At 37.4% G+C, this 12,039-nt stretch overlaps 1 long non-coding RNA gene across 1 annotated transcript; it reads right to left on the bottom strand.

The window, feature by feature from the left end:
- Positions 1 to 292: 292 nt before the first annotated feature.
- LOC147654393 (uncharacterized) lies at positions 293 to 7,642 on the bottom strand. The gene is made up of 3 exons (XR_015285142.1): positions 7,117 to 7,642; positions 5,933 to 6,106; positions 293 to 5,358 (listed from the first exon to the last, which is right to left on the bottom strand). It is a non-coding gene; the product is annotated as an uncharacterized LOC147654393 (long non-coding RNA).
- Positions 7,643 to 12,039: the final 4,397 nt, after the last annotated feature.

Below are 12,039 nucleotides of genomic sequence, written 5' to 3'. Positions count from 1 at the left end.
TCAGAGTAGGTATTTCTTACCTCTAAGAGAACTATAATGACTCTAAGATTGTGGGATTGTATTACTCTGTATGCAGTATGACAGGGATAGAGAACTAAAATTCTTTTCACTTTCCAGACTAAGCAGTACATAAGAACTTTTTAGTTCCCAGTGCTTTTGTATTTTAAAGACCAGTGCAATTATGTGCATTGTTGCTTTGATATTTGGGTACTCCAGAACAAAAGTACCTAAGAATAATCATGACTTGCTAATGTAGATTACTAGCTGGAAAACATGAGAAATTATTGCAGGGTTTTGCTGCAGTTTGGAATTTATTAAACAAAAGTTAAATAAGGAGAGAAACATAAATTTGTCTATGTCATATTTCTTTCATTTTTAATATGAGAAACCAACACACTAATATTCAGAGTTCCTGAATATGCAATTCTTATCAGGCTTGTTCAGGCACATTGCCTTTGAAGACCAGACATTATCTGCAGAAGGCAAAAACACAGAATTACTCAAGCTTGGAAGGCCTACATGAACTTAGTGTCATATAAACAAAAAACATAGGAGTGTCACAGAAACAGTTATCAATTGGAGTTGTGAAAAGTACAAACATTTGAAAAACAAGTGGATTAATAAACGAGTTAAAGTTTAATTACTATATAATAAAAAGATTTTTCTGGGTTTGATTATATAATCACTTCAGTCTTGATTAGATTTTTGTATAGATTGTACTTTATTAATCAGAATGAGACTGTAAGGAAAGAATTAGAGTTTGTTACTTTTACAAATTAGATATACTTCATAATTAAATATGCATAAGGATCATCACCGTATACTGAAATTCTAGCAAACAGAGGATTACAGGATTAATCATTTTAAGAGTCTGTAGAAGATATTTGAGAGAGCTAATGAAAGCTAAGGAATGCTTCATTTAAATGGAGGAGAGAATGGAGTTTTGGTGCCCATGTGACTTCGTACAAGACTATCCCGGCAGGACAGTGATACCCTGAAGAACTCCAGTTTAGTATCATTCATACTGGCATAATTGATTATTTACAGAAATACAACATATATCAGTTATAGGTAAGAGTACCACAATATGAAGAAAAATATTTTGTATACACATGTCCACAAATGTCCAGACATAATGTGCAATTTTTTTTCTGCTGTTCCAAAGCTATTCTCTCACTACAGGAAGAGCTCTCTTTGCAGCTTTTTTAATACTAACTGTGTTTGAAGACTGGTGTTTTCTGTCTAGCAAAAAAAAAAAAAAAAAAAAAAAATACATGTGGGTACAGTGATTGAGAGTTTCTTGTAGGAATATACTCAGACTTTTATTCTTGCCCATAAACCCCTGAGCAAGGGGAGCCTTCCTTTGGCAGTTTTATTTAAGTTTTTGCATAGTGTCTAAAACAATCAGTCAAAGATGCCTTTTGTTGTCCTTTGAAATGGAAAATTGGATATATAACTAGCTATTAACCTTTACAAACTGAAGAAAGGTTGTGGTTATTGCTGTTTATTTTCCTGTTCTTTCAGAAAAGATAAGAGGTCTTAGAGTAATCATTCTCAGAGGAGCAGATTCTGAAATTTATTTTCCTTCCATTGAAAACAAAAAGTTTGTTGACTTACTGGGAAAAAAATGTCAGTGTTTCTTAAGAGATGAGCCTGCTGCCAGTTTTATGTAAAACCAAACTGCTGACATTAAAATGCATCTTGAGAAATCAATTGGAAGTAACCGTTTTAGGCAAACATAGATTCAGAAAAATTACTGTACTGATTAGTGATATTAGAACTATTAGTTAAAAGACGATTGTTTAAAGTGCTCACACCAATCTTTGTTCATTTGCCCCAGGTGGAGAACTCACCTGTGGCTGACCCAGTTCATAGATGAAATTCAAATCATCTTCAAGACTGCACTGTCTTTTTGAATCTTTGAACACAGTGCTTTATACCATGAATGCTGCTACAGGAGGGATGTAGATGCTGTCCTTCTCCAGAGGAGACACCAAGGTGATCAGAGGGATGGAGCAGCTCTGCTGTGAGGAAAGGCTGAGAGCTGGGATTGTTCAGCCTGGGAAAGAGAAGGTTTTGGGGTGACCTGATTGCAGCTTTCCAGTGCCCGAAGGGACACAACAAGAAAGCATCTGGAGTGTCAGGACAAGGGGGAATGGCTTCAAATTGAAAGAGAATAGGTTTAGATTAGATATTAGGAAAAAATTCTTTGCTTTGAGGATGATGAGGCGCTGGCAAAGGTTTTTTAGAGAAGCTGTGGATGCCCCATCCCTGAAAGTGTTCAAGGCCAGGTTGGATGGAGCTCTGAGCAACCTGGTCTAGTAGAAGGTGTCCCTGCCCATGGCATGGGGATGGAACTGGGCAATCTTTAAGGTCCCTTCCAACTCAGGCCATTCTATGATTCTATGATATAGTAAAACAGCAATGTAGAAATTCAGTGTCATAAAATAGAAAAGAAACTTCCATGTAGAATTTTTTCATGGAAAAAAAACCCAAAATTGGAGCTAGAGGATAGAAAAGAGGCCGAAGTAAAGGCAAATGCAAACTTCAATGAAAATTCAAGAGCTTCAATGTGGAGGCAGGTCAGCCTGCCAAAGCTTTCCCTTGGAGGAATGTGCTCTGAGGGAGCTGTGATAAACTTATCTCAATCCTCTCCTGGAGAGATACCCCTTAGATGGAATCATCCTCCCTTGTCATGGTGATCTATCCCATCTTGCTTTGGTGACTGTGCTGATCCTTTGTAACCCATTGGTTTTCCCCCCTGGTACCACCCTGGCTTTCCCCCATAAAAACCCCAGCTCCTGCCCAGTTCAGGGGGGAGCTGCTGTCCCTGGCTGCCCTTCACAGAGCTGCTGGACAATAAAGGCTGTCTCTGTGGAATCACCACACTACACTCCTGTCTGTCTGTCTCTGAGTCAGCCGGGGATAACCTCACAAGCTGAACTGAAATCACTGAGCTGAAATCACTGAGCTGAAATCATTGAGCTGAAATCACTGATCACTTGCAGCCACAGGCTGCCCCTTGCTGAGGTTACCTGGTGGCCAGGGATTGCCAGAAACCCCAAAAAAGCTGTCTCTTGTTGGACTGCTCTCTCTGGGAAGGTCATGGCTTTGGTCAGACCAATGGACTCAGCCTGGCTATCACACTTCAGTTTTGATGAGGAAAATGCACAGTGTAGTGAGATAGTGGCAGCATACCTGGTGATATTAGGATATAAATAGATAATATTTCCTTTTTTTTTTAAGTGCATACACAAAAACAGAAAAAAAAAATATAGAATCTTATAAGATAGAAATTGTTATCAGCAAATCCTAAAATATGATAAAATTTTAAAGCAGGATCCAAAAGAAGAAAATGAACTGTGTTCAACACATTTACTGTGGAAAACACAACAGAAGTGAGTCTAAGGGCCAGGTAACATTAGCTAAGTAATTAGAGCAAGCAGAAAAAGTTAACTGTACTGTAAATCTCCATTAAATGACTGAGGTCCACTCACAGGATTATTTAGCCAGAAAAAGTTACTACTACTTTCTGTAGATATTTTATAAAAGTGTTAAAAATTAAAGATTAAAAATATTTAAATATTGGACCTAGCACAGCTAAAGGAAAAATGGAAAGCAGGAGGACTATAGATTAGCTACAGAAGTTTGTACTTAGAGTATGCAAGAGAATAAAGGTATCTTTACTATTCAAGTAGAAATAAACTCATATAATCCTATGAATATTTATTGTATCCACAGTATTAATTGTCTTGACCAAATAAGTAAAGTGGCACGTGCCCCTGATTTGTGAGAGAACATCCCAGCAGATTGCCCTGTAAAGCACTTCTGTAAAGCTTCATATCTTGGATAGCAAAAATATTTCCAGTTTCTGGTTGTTAATTTGCACCTCTTGCCATTTTGTTATTTGTTTGATTCTCTAATTTTTTATCAGAGAATTTTAGAGAAACTTTCCTGCATTTCATGATGACTTATTTGTCAAGCCTATGTTTTAGTATCATCACCCTGTCAGTTCTGTCCATTTCTTTTTCGAAATACTTTTAGATCATTGCATGGAAAGCTCTTTACAGTTGGAACAGGTTAATTACTATGAGCTACATCTGCTGGCCGTCTTCATACAAACTATGACCTATTTTTTTAATTAAATGCTATTTAGTGTAGATGTCAATATGCAGCCCACATATGTTTTGAGGACAAATTTTTTAACATATGTAAAATAGTTTGTGATGTGTAACTTTGTAAGAGCAAAGGGTATACAGTGCCCCTTAGATGTTAATACCTAATAATTTAAATATGTGGCTGTGTTTTGTAAAATAATGTGTGTGTATTTAGTCTGTACAAAACTAACATTAAAAAAAATAAACTGTTTATACTGTCCCTCAAAGCTGTCATTTAGAAGTTATTCATCATCAAACACACTTTTTCCTCTTGAACTCCGAAAGAAGATTCCAAACATTTTTCAAAAGTCCTATTATTACTTTCATATTATTTCTATACTATGACCATCATGACCCTCTCAAACTTATCTGCTGCCAGTTTTCTTTCATCCTTCATTTTTTAGATTGCTAACAGTTATGTTATTCTGAGGAATTCTGTTTTGTTCTGGTTTATAACAAGAAACATTCTTTGCCTGGACAGCATTAAAATTAATTACTTTTTAAAAATTAAATTAATTTGATTAAATTAATTTAATTTAAAAATTAATTGTGTGTTGTGCACCACATTTGTAAAACAAATGGAAATCAGATATGAGGGTTCTAAGAGTGACACAAGAGTTGCTTTATTAATGATTGCAATTTTTATTAAAAAAGCAACAATAAAAAATTAATTCTAATTTAAATCTTCTTTACCCCTTATGAAAATTAAAGGCATTATCCAGAATGAGAGGGATTCAGAACCTTTGGTCATATACAGAAAATGACACAGAGCAACAGCATGGAGCATTTCTTGCAGACATATGAAGCAAGGAGATACTAAAGTTAGAAAAAAAAAAAGTATTTTTTGCAAAATTTCCTTTTCATAATGAATTCTTGTAAAACACCAGAAAATTAATCTGTTGTGTCTAGTCGAATGCATCTGTCATGGTCGTTAATTTTGCAGAGGTAAATTGGCGTTAATGAGTTTTGTTCTTTTACTACAAAACAAATGTTGTTCTTGGTGGATCCCTGCAAGGAAAGGAGCAGTGTCTGTTTCCTCAGAGGGTACTTAAAATTGCTGTGGTGATGTTGAACCGGATTTGATGTCTGATTGTGGAAGATGAGGAAATACCCCGCAGGTGAAATGACTGTTCCTGTTGGGAACACTTCCATGTTTATCTTTTCTTTGCCCTTAATTTCATTTTAGGATCTTCTAAAGTGCCTGCAATGAAGAACAGATGATCTTACATAGAAAAAATTACTATATTTCTGTTAACAAGAACTGAAAAAAAGATCCAATCCCTTCCCAAGCTTTCTATACCTTTTTGCACTGGTATTGAGCTTCAATATATAGCAAATGGAAACTAATGGAATTACTTGTGGACTTGTGGACTGAGATTTTAAATAAAACCCCAAAAAGAAAAGATGAGACTCCCTTGAATTGGAATAGCATCCTATCTAAAAAAAAAAAATGGAAAAAGGTCTTAAAACTAAACATTCTAAAAAAACAACTTGAGCTATTATTTGAAAACTGATAAATGATGCAAGTATTCTTTTTTTAGGCATAGACAACAAAAAACAGTAAAACATAAAATTAACACAAAATAAACATTAACAAATTAACATAAAATAAAATTTATTAAAATCTAGTTAAACTAAATTATTCTCTATTATTTTCTTCTAATATTCTTATTTTTCAAATGCTTACTGAAATTCTCCATTAAATTCACAATCAAATGACTAGCTGACAGAATTTAACTTTTCTTTTTCTTACCACCTCCTTCCAAGTTACTCACATTTTGTTTTTTGTTTTCCCTCATAAACTGTGCCTCCCCAGTCTTCTCTTGCTGCTCTCAGAATTTCATTTAATATGTTAGTTTTTTGCTTCATAACAATGACCACACGTGGGTGCTGAGTTTTATACATGGCCACTTAAAGAAACCACTGTGTCATTTCACTGTGTCATTTACCTAAAAAATCAAATCACAGAAAAGCTGATCTTACCTCCAGCCTTTGTCTTTTACCTCTATTTTCCATATTGCTTGGCAAAAATGTTACATGCTGCTAACGACAAGTCATTTTTGCTCTTTTAAGAGTTGTGTTTTCATTGAATACTGGGAAGACAGCTCAAAAAATGAGCAAATTAAAGTAATAATACCGCTGTTTAATTTCATGTCTAATCAAAGTAGAAATTAATTTGCAGGTTTGAAATTGACTTTGCAAGCCTTAAAAAAAACAAGAAACAAGCAACCCAAAATCAACAGAACAAAACAAACATCCTGCCAAAACCCTTAATTTAAAAAAAAACCCAAAAAGCAAAATAGTAAACCTCTCCATAACTGAATTTTTTTTGTTGTTTTTTCCTGGTTTACACAAAAAAATTAAAAAAAGCAGTGCTTTATACTTGCAAACACAAGTCCATAATGGGAAACAGAAATCTACAAAACCACAACAGCCTCATTAATGCTATTAATTCTGGACACAATGCTATTCTGAGCTATATTGAATTACAACGGTCACTTAGAAAAAGCCTTCTTGTTTCAGTTGTGCTGGAAAAAGAATACAACAGGTTTTTTGGAACAGATGATTTTAAAGGTCACTTCCAAGCCAGACCACTCTATGATTTTATGTTTAGTGGAGAATCCAAAGGCAGAGAAATTGAATGTGTTTGTAGCTCTGGCTGAATGGAGATGATTTTCCCCATAGCAGCCCTCACAGTGCTGGGCTTTGTATCTGTAGGTAGAAAGGTGATGAGAGCACACAGTGTTTTTGGCTGCTGCTGGGCAGGCTCCCATCAAGGCCATCTCCCCAGCACTCCCTCTCACACACACCACCAGGCTGGCCATGAGCAAGGTCTTGGGAGGTAACTTAGACAGGACATCTGGCCAGAGCTGGCCAAAGGGATACACCATATCATATGTAGCCTGTTTGGCAATAAAAACAAATAGAAAGAGGGAAGAGAGGGGCATTTGTTACTTACAGTGTTTGCATTCCAAAACAACTTTGTGTGATGAAGCCCTGCTTCCTGGGAAGTGTCCAGACATTACCTGCTGATGGAGACAGTAAAATCTTTTGTCTCCCTTTTCCTTCCACGTGAGTATCTTTCCTTTTTGCTTTATTAAATTTACTCCTCTTGATCAGTGAAGCCTTTCTCATCTTATTTTCTCCTCCACCCTGTCCTGCTGAAGAGCAGAGTGATAGAGGGGCTCGGTGGGGAAGAGCTGTCCAGTGAAGCTCAATCCACTACAAGGCGGGATCAAGATAACTCATGGAGTAAAAATTATGGGAAAACAGATGGATTAGGCAGCCAAAGGAACTGGCTGTAAGTGGATGTTGGCTAACTCACTGTTGTGGCTATGCCCTGTGCCTGATCAGTGCAGTCTGTGCTATCCTGGCACTAAATTCCATTTCTAAGGATTTCCCTGAGTGAGAAGCTTTCTGTTCTGTGTGTACTGTATGGCAGTGTGGGTCCCAGGGTACCAGATGTGTGTGATGCTGGCAACTGCAATGGCCAGGGCTGTGCCTGTGTATTTGCCAGTCAGTGTCAAGCCAGAACAGCTGGGGCAAAAGGCAATTGGCTTAGGAGACAGCTGTGTGTGTCCCTGGGAAAGAGATGAAGCCTGAAGGAATGAGCTGCAGAATGGAAAAAGAATTCCGGGTCGTCTCCAGAGAAGTTGTGGATCCTGGGGCTTGACAGAAACCTGTAGGTGTGCTTATCTGTGCAGGGAGTAACCAGAGACAAGAGAATTCAGGGCAGTCACTGTCTGCACTGAGTGTCCAAGCTGAGTTATGAGAGGAATCCTCACTGTGTCTGTGTCTGTCTCTGTCTGTGCCTGTGTTTGTGTGTGTCTATTTCCAGTGTCTGCACCAGCAGCCAGAGCTGGGCTGCAGGACTCTGCAGGAGGCTTATATGTTCTGCTGACACCTATTAGGAGTATCAGGATACTGTATGGACCATGTGTGTAAGTCCAGCTGCAGGAGGAAAACCTGTTATATGTATATTTCCATCTAAATATGTATATTTGTATTATGAGCTAAATGAGCTTCATCCTGGTCAGACAGACACAGGATGAGGCCATTGGTGCTGCTTGTGCTTGTGCCAAGTGCTGTGTTTTCCCTCTGTGGTCATGTGTGTGGCCAGCCATGTGTAAATGTGTGTTTTATGTCTGTGCCAGGGAGAAACACTCTATCTGGAACTGAAATTATATCTGAAATTGCCTTCTTCCAAGGAACCCATATTCAGATCTCACCAGTGAGGATATGTTGCTCAGCAGTCTGGAAATCTTCAGAAGGAGTCTCTCTCCAGCTCCCTTCTGTTGCAGATGTGCCACCATAAGGGAAATAAATTTTGAAAATCACAAGTACATAATATGGGTACACAAATATGTAGTCTGCTTGTTAAACACTCCTATGAGACACCTGCATTTTGACTGTAATGATGATCCTGTGTTTTGCAGGATCTGGTCATTCAATAGTGCCTGTACACTTCTGCTGATATGAAAAAAAGCTTTTGGGGAAGAAAAAAAATCATTGCAAATTTTTGGTGTGTGTCACTTTTAAGGACATGCTTAGAATATAACTGTATGGACCAGTAATTTTTTCATTTTGGCCTATGATAATATTGAAAAACCTTGAAACTTCACCAGGGAGATAGTACAATCTTAGGAGAAGGGTTGCAAACCAAACATTTCCAGCATACCATCATGAAAGGCAAAATTAATGACATTTGCAATAAATTTATAATTTTGGTTCAGCTTATTGTACAAAATTCTCTTAAGAGTCAATTTGTAATAAATAGATTATGGGTGTAGAATCAAGAATATCTTGCTAACACAACTAGTGTCTTACTCCTTCCATAATCCAAACTATCTGAATACAGAAATGCCTAAGTAATAATGCAGCTTAAATGTTATTCAAGAAAACCAGTCCTCAGCCTACAACCTACTCCTCATGCTGGGGTTACTCCTTCAGTGCCCCTTTGGATTTTACAGTCAGCACTGAAATCCTGTGCAAGGATGTGGGCCAGGACACGGTGGGGGCAAGTCACCAAGTACACTGAGGTCTTCACTGGCAGGAGCTGATGCTGGTGGTGGGCTCACTTCCTTCTCAGTTGTGGAGGTTGTCTTGGATTTCTTTCTAAACATTTTTCCATCCTCACCTGCTTCCTTCCCCCTGCTCCCAGGGAAGAGAAGAAAGCTGCCAGTAGAGATCCCCAAAATCCCTGGGGGTTGTTCATCCAGGGCTGTCAGTCCTTTCCCCACGGGGACTCACCACAGCCTGACAGCTGTCCCTAGCAGTGGAAAAACCATATTTACAGGTCTGTGAACTGATCTGGGTTTAGGTTATTAGGTTTGATGCTGAAATTGGTTTTTATATCACCTTTCAATTAACTTACATCAAAGTTCATAGAGCATTGAAATGTATTTGCATTGTTTACCTGTATATGACTTTAAAAGATGTAAATCCTTTCAAAATAGAAAACCTATTTATATAAACATTATTTAGCCTTCTTTAGGGGTATAAAATGACATACAGAAGGCTGTAATGGTATTGTTCTAGTTCCTAGAAATTATTTTGGTTTGGGTATTGTGTTTTGAACTGCTAATAAGTTAGCTGCCCATTGTTCTGTGATGATAATAGTTCAAGTCAGCTCAGGTTATGTTAACAGGCACCTAGAACAATGCCAGGGAGACAAATGGAGTCACATTGATTTGGCATTAGAACATGGGCCAAGCATACAGAAACGATCAGCTGCAAGGGTTTAGCTCTTTTCTCACAGCAAGCATAAAATTTAAGGGGTCAGTAACTGTGTTTTTGTATGTGCACCTCATCTGATATAAACCTACTTGCCTCCTCAAGTTATAACATCATCTGGTATTAATTGTACTGCCAGAACTATGGAACATAAGTATAGCTAATGCTTCAAATTTGTAGTTTTAGGGAAAATCTGAAGTCTGATGTATGTAAAAAGAAACACAGGGAACAGAAATACAGCAAATAAAATTCCTAGAAATATTACTGGTTTAACATATTTGGATTAAAAATATGTTATCATGATTTTAAAATTAAGAAAGAAATATCTTTGTCAGCAGCAGTATTTGGAATATCTCACAGAGAGTCATTTGATTTGGCAGGAAACAAATGGACATGAGGATTGTAGTTCTTACTGATCCAAGACAAAGATTTCTGGCTGCAGGCAGAGCAGTCCACTGGTAATTTCACACCATGCTGTGTTTACACATAAATTTCTAGCTTTGCCACCTTTGACTGGTTTATGAGAATTCTTCCATGTCCTAGCTTGCAAATATACATCAAACCAATACACTGAAAAAAAGTCAGACTTTGCAAACTGATTCTGATATTGCCTTTTATTACTCCAAAGAATAGACACAAATCGTGCAAACACAGGGACCCTTGAAGCTTCCACCATCAGCCAGATGGCTGCATTGCTGCTATTCACTCATCTCTCCTAAAGCACATGCAGTCTGAGGCTCAAAGATTCAATCATTATTCAGAAAATTGTGACTGTCTTGTGGCTCCTTGAGGTTTCTTTGCAGGCTCCCCAGAATGGCTCTAAACCTAAATCGGACTTATTTCAAACCTAAGTAGAAAATTAAATAGTGAAATAGGAAAAATATTTTGGCCATCCAGAATGAACCAAAAGTATTTCTCTTACTGAACTATATTACATGCTTGTCATGTTTGAGGATGAACACATATCTGAGTGTTATCTCCATTCAAAACTAAATTAATATATTTTTAAGAAAGATGAACTACTACTTGCTATAAAAATTATTTCTAAGGGGAAAAAAAAAAGAAAAATTCATCAATTACAACATCATACTTTGTATATTTGATAGGAATATTCAGGACTGATAGATTGGACTGGACTGCATTTATTTCATTTTGGGTTTCTCTGCCTCTGAACCTGTTTCTGAAGGAACTGTCAACGTCTGTCTCTGCGTTTGGGCCCCCCCATTATCCCCAGCAAATGTGAGGAGGCAGGTTCACACACAGAGATAACAGGAGTGGCAGCAGCTCTAACACAGACTTCACCCAGGATGATGCTGTGAGAACCCAAATTTATTCAACAGCTCCACCACGTGGTTCTGCAGCATCAGACCTGAAACTCACCCGTAAAAATGATTGAATGTGTAAAAACCACGTTTGTATTTTGAAACTGATGTCTTACTAACACAGGAATGAAAGCTACTGCATGTGAGTTGTTAATTTTAAAGGAAAAGTATTGCCAGTGTCTACACAGCAATATGTTGGCTGTTATAAATTTTCAGTAATTACTCACCCATCTTGAAGACTTAGTAATCCTGAACTTCCAATAAACAATATATCTTTTTAAAGGTTTAAGGACATTACAGAGAAGGGTTCATAAAATACTCTGAAAAAGTTTTAGGAATATATTTATCATCACCAACCCATGATGATGCTCCATGTGGCTCTATGCCACATTTTCTGGTTAAAACTATACAGAAGAGTAATAAGAGTAATGCTTTTCTTAAACAATGGCCCCTACTTCAGTAATGTTATTGAGAAGTGCCTTTTTTTGAGTCACAATATATTTGTTGATACTGCTTTAAATTACTTTTTTTAGCCTCCTAAGATGACAATCACAAGAAAATTTTGAGTACATAACACTAAATATTAAGTACATATCTATGAAAATAGAATTATTTTTAAGGTAATAGGAAGACCTATTACATTTCACACAGACCACAATCCACATGGGGAACATTCAAATATTCTGTCCCATATCACAAAACCATGGAATGCCCAGGTGCTGGATATTAAGGGGCCTTAGAGATTACTCAGTCCCAACCCCCTACCATGGGCAGGGAGCCCTTCCACTGGACCAGGCTGATCAGAGCTCCATCCAGCCTGGCCTTGA

Source organism: Cyanistes caeruleus, chromosome 3, assembly GCF_971803275.1.
Source record: "Cyanistes caeruleus chromosome 3, bCyaCae1.hap1.1, whole genome shotgun sequence".
Taxonomy (NCBI): domain Eukaryota; kingdom Metazoa; phylum Chordata; class Aves; order Passeriformes; family Paridae; genus Cyanistes; species Cyanistes caeruleus.
The sequence above is the reverse complement of the archived record's forward strand: the minus strand, read 5'-3'. Positions and strand labels throughout refer to the sequence as shown.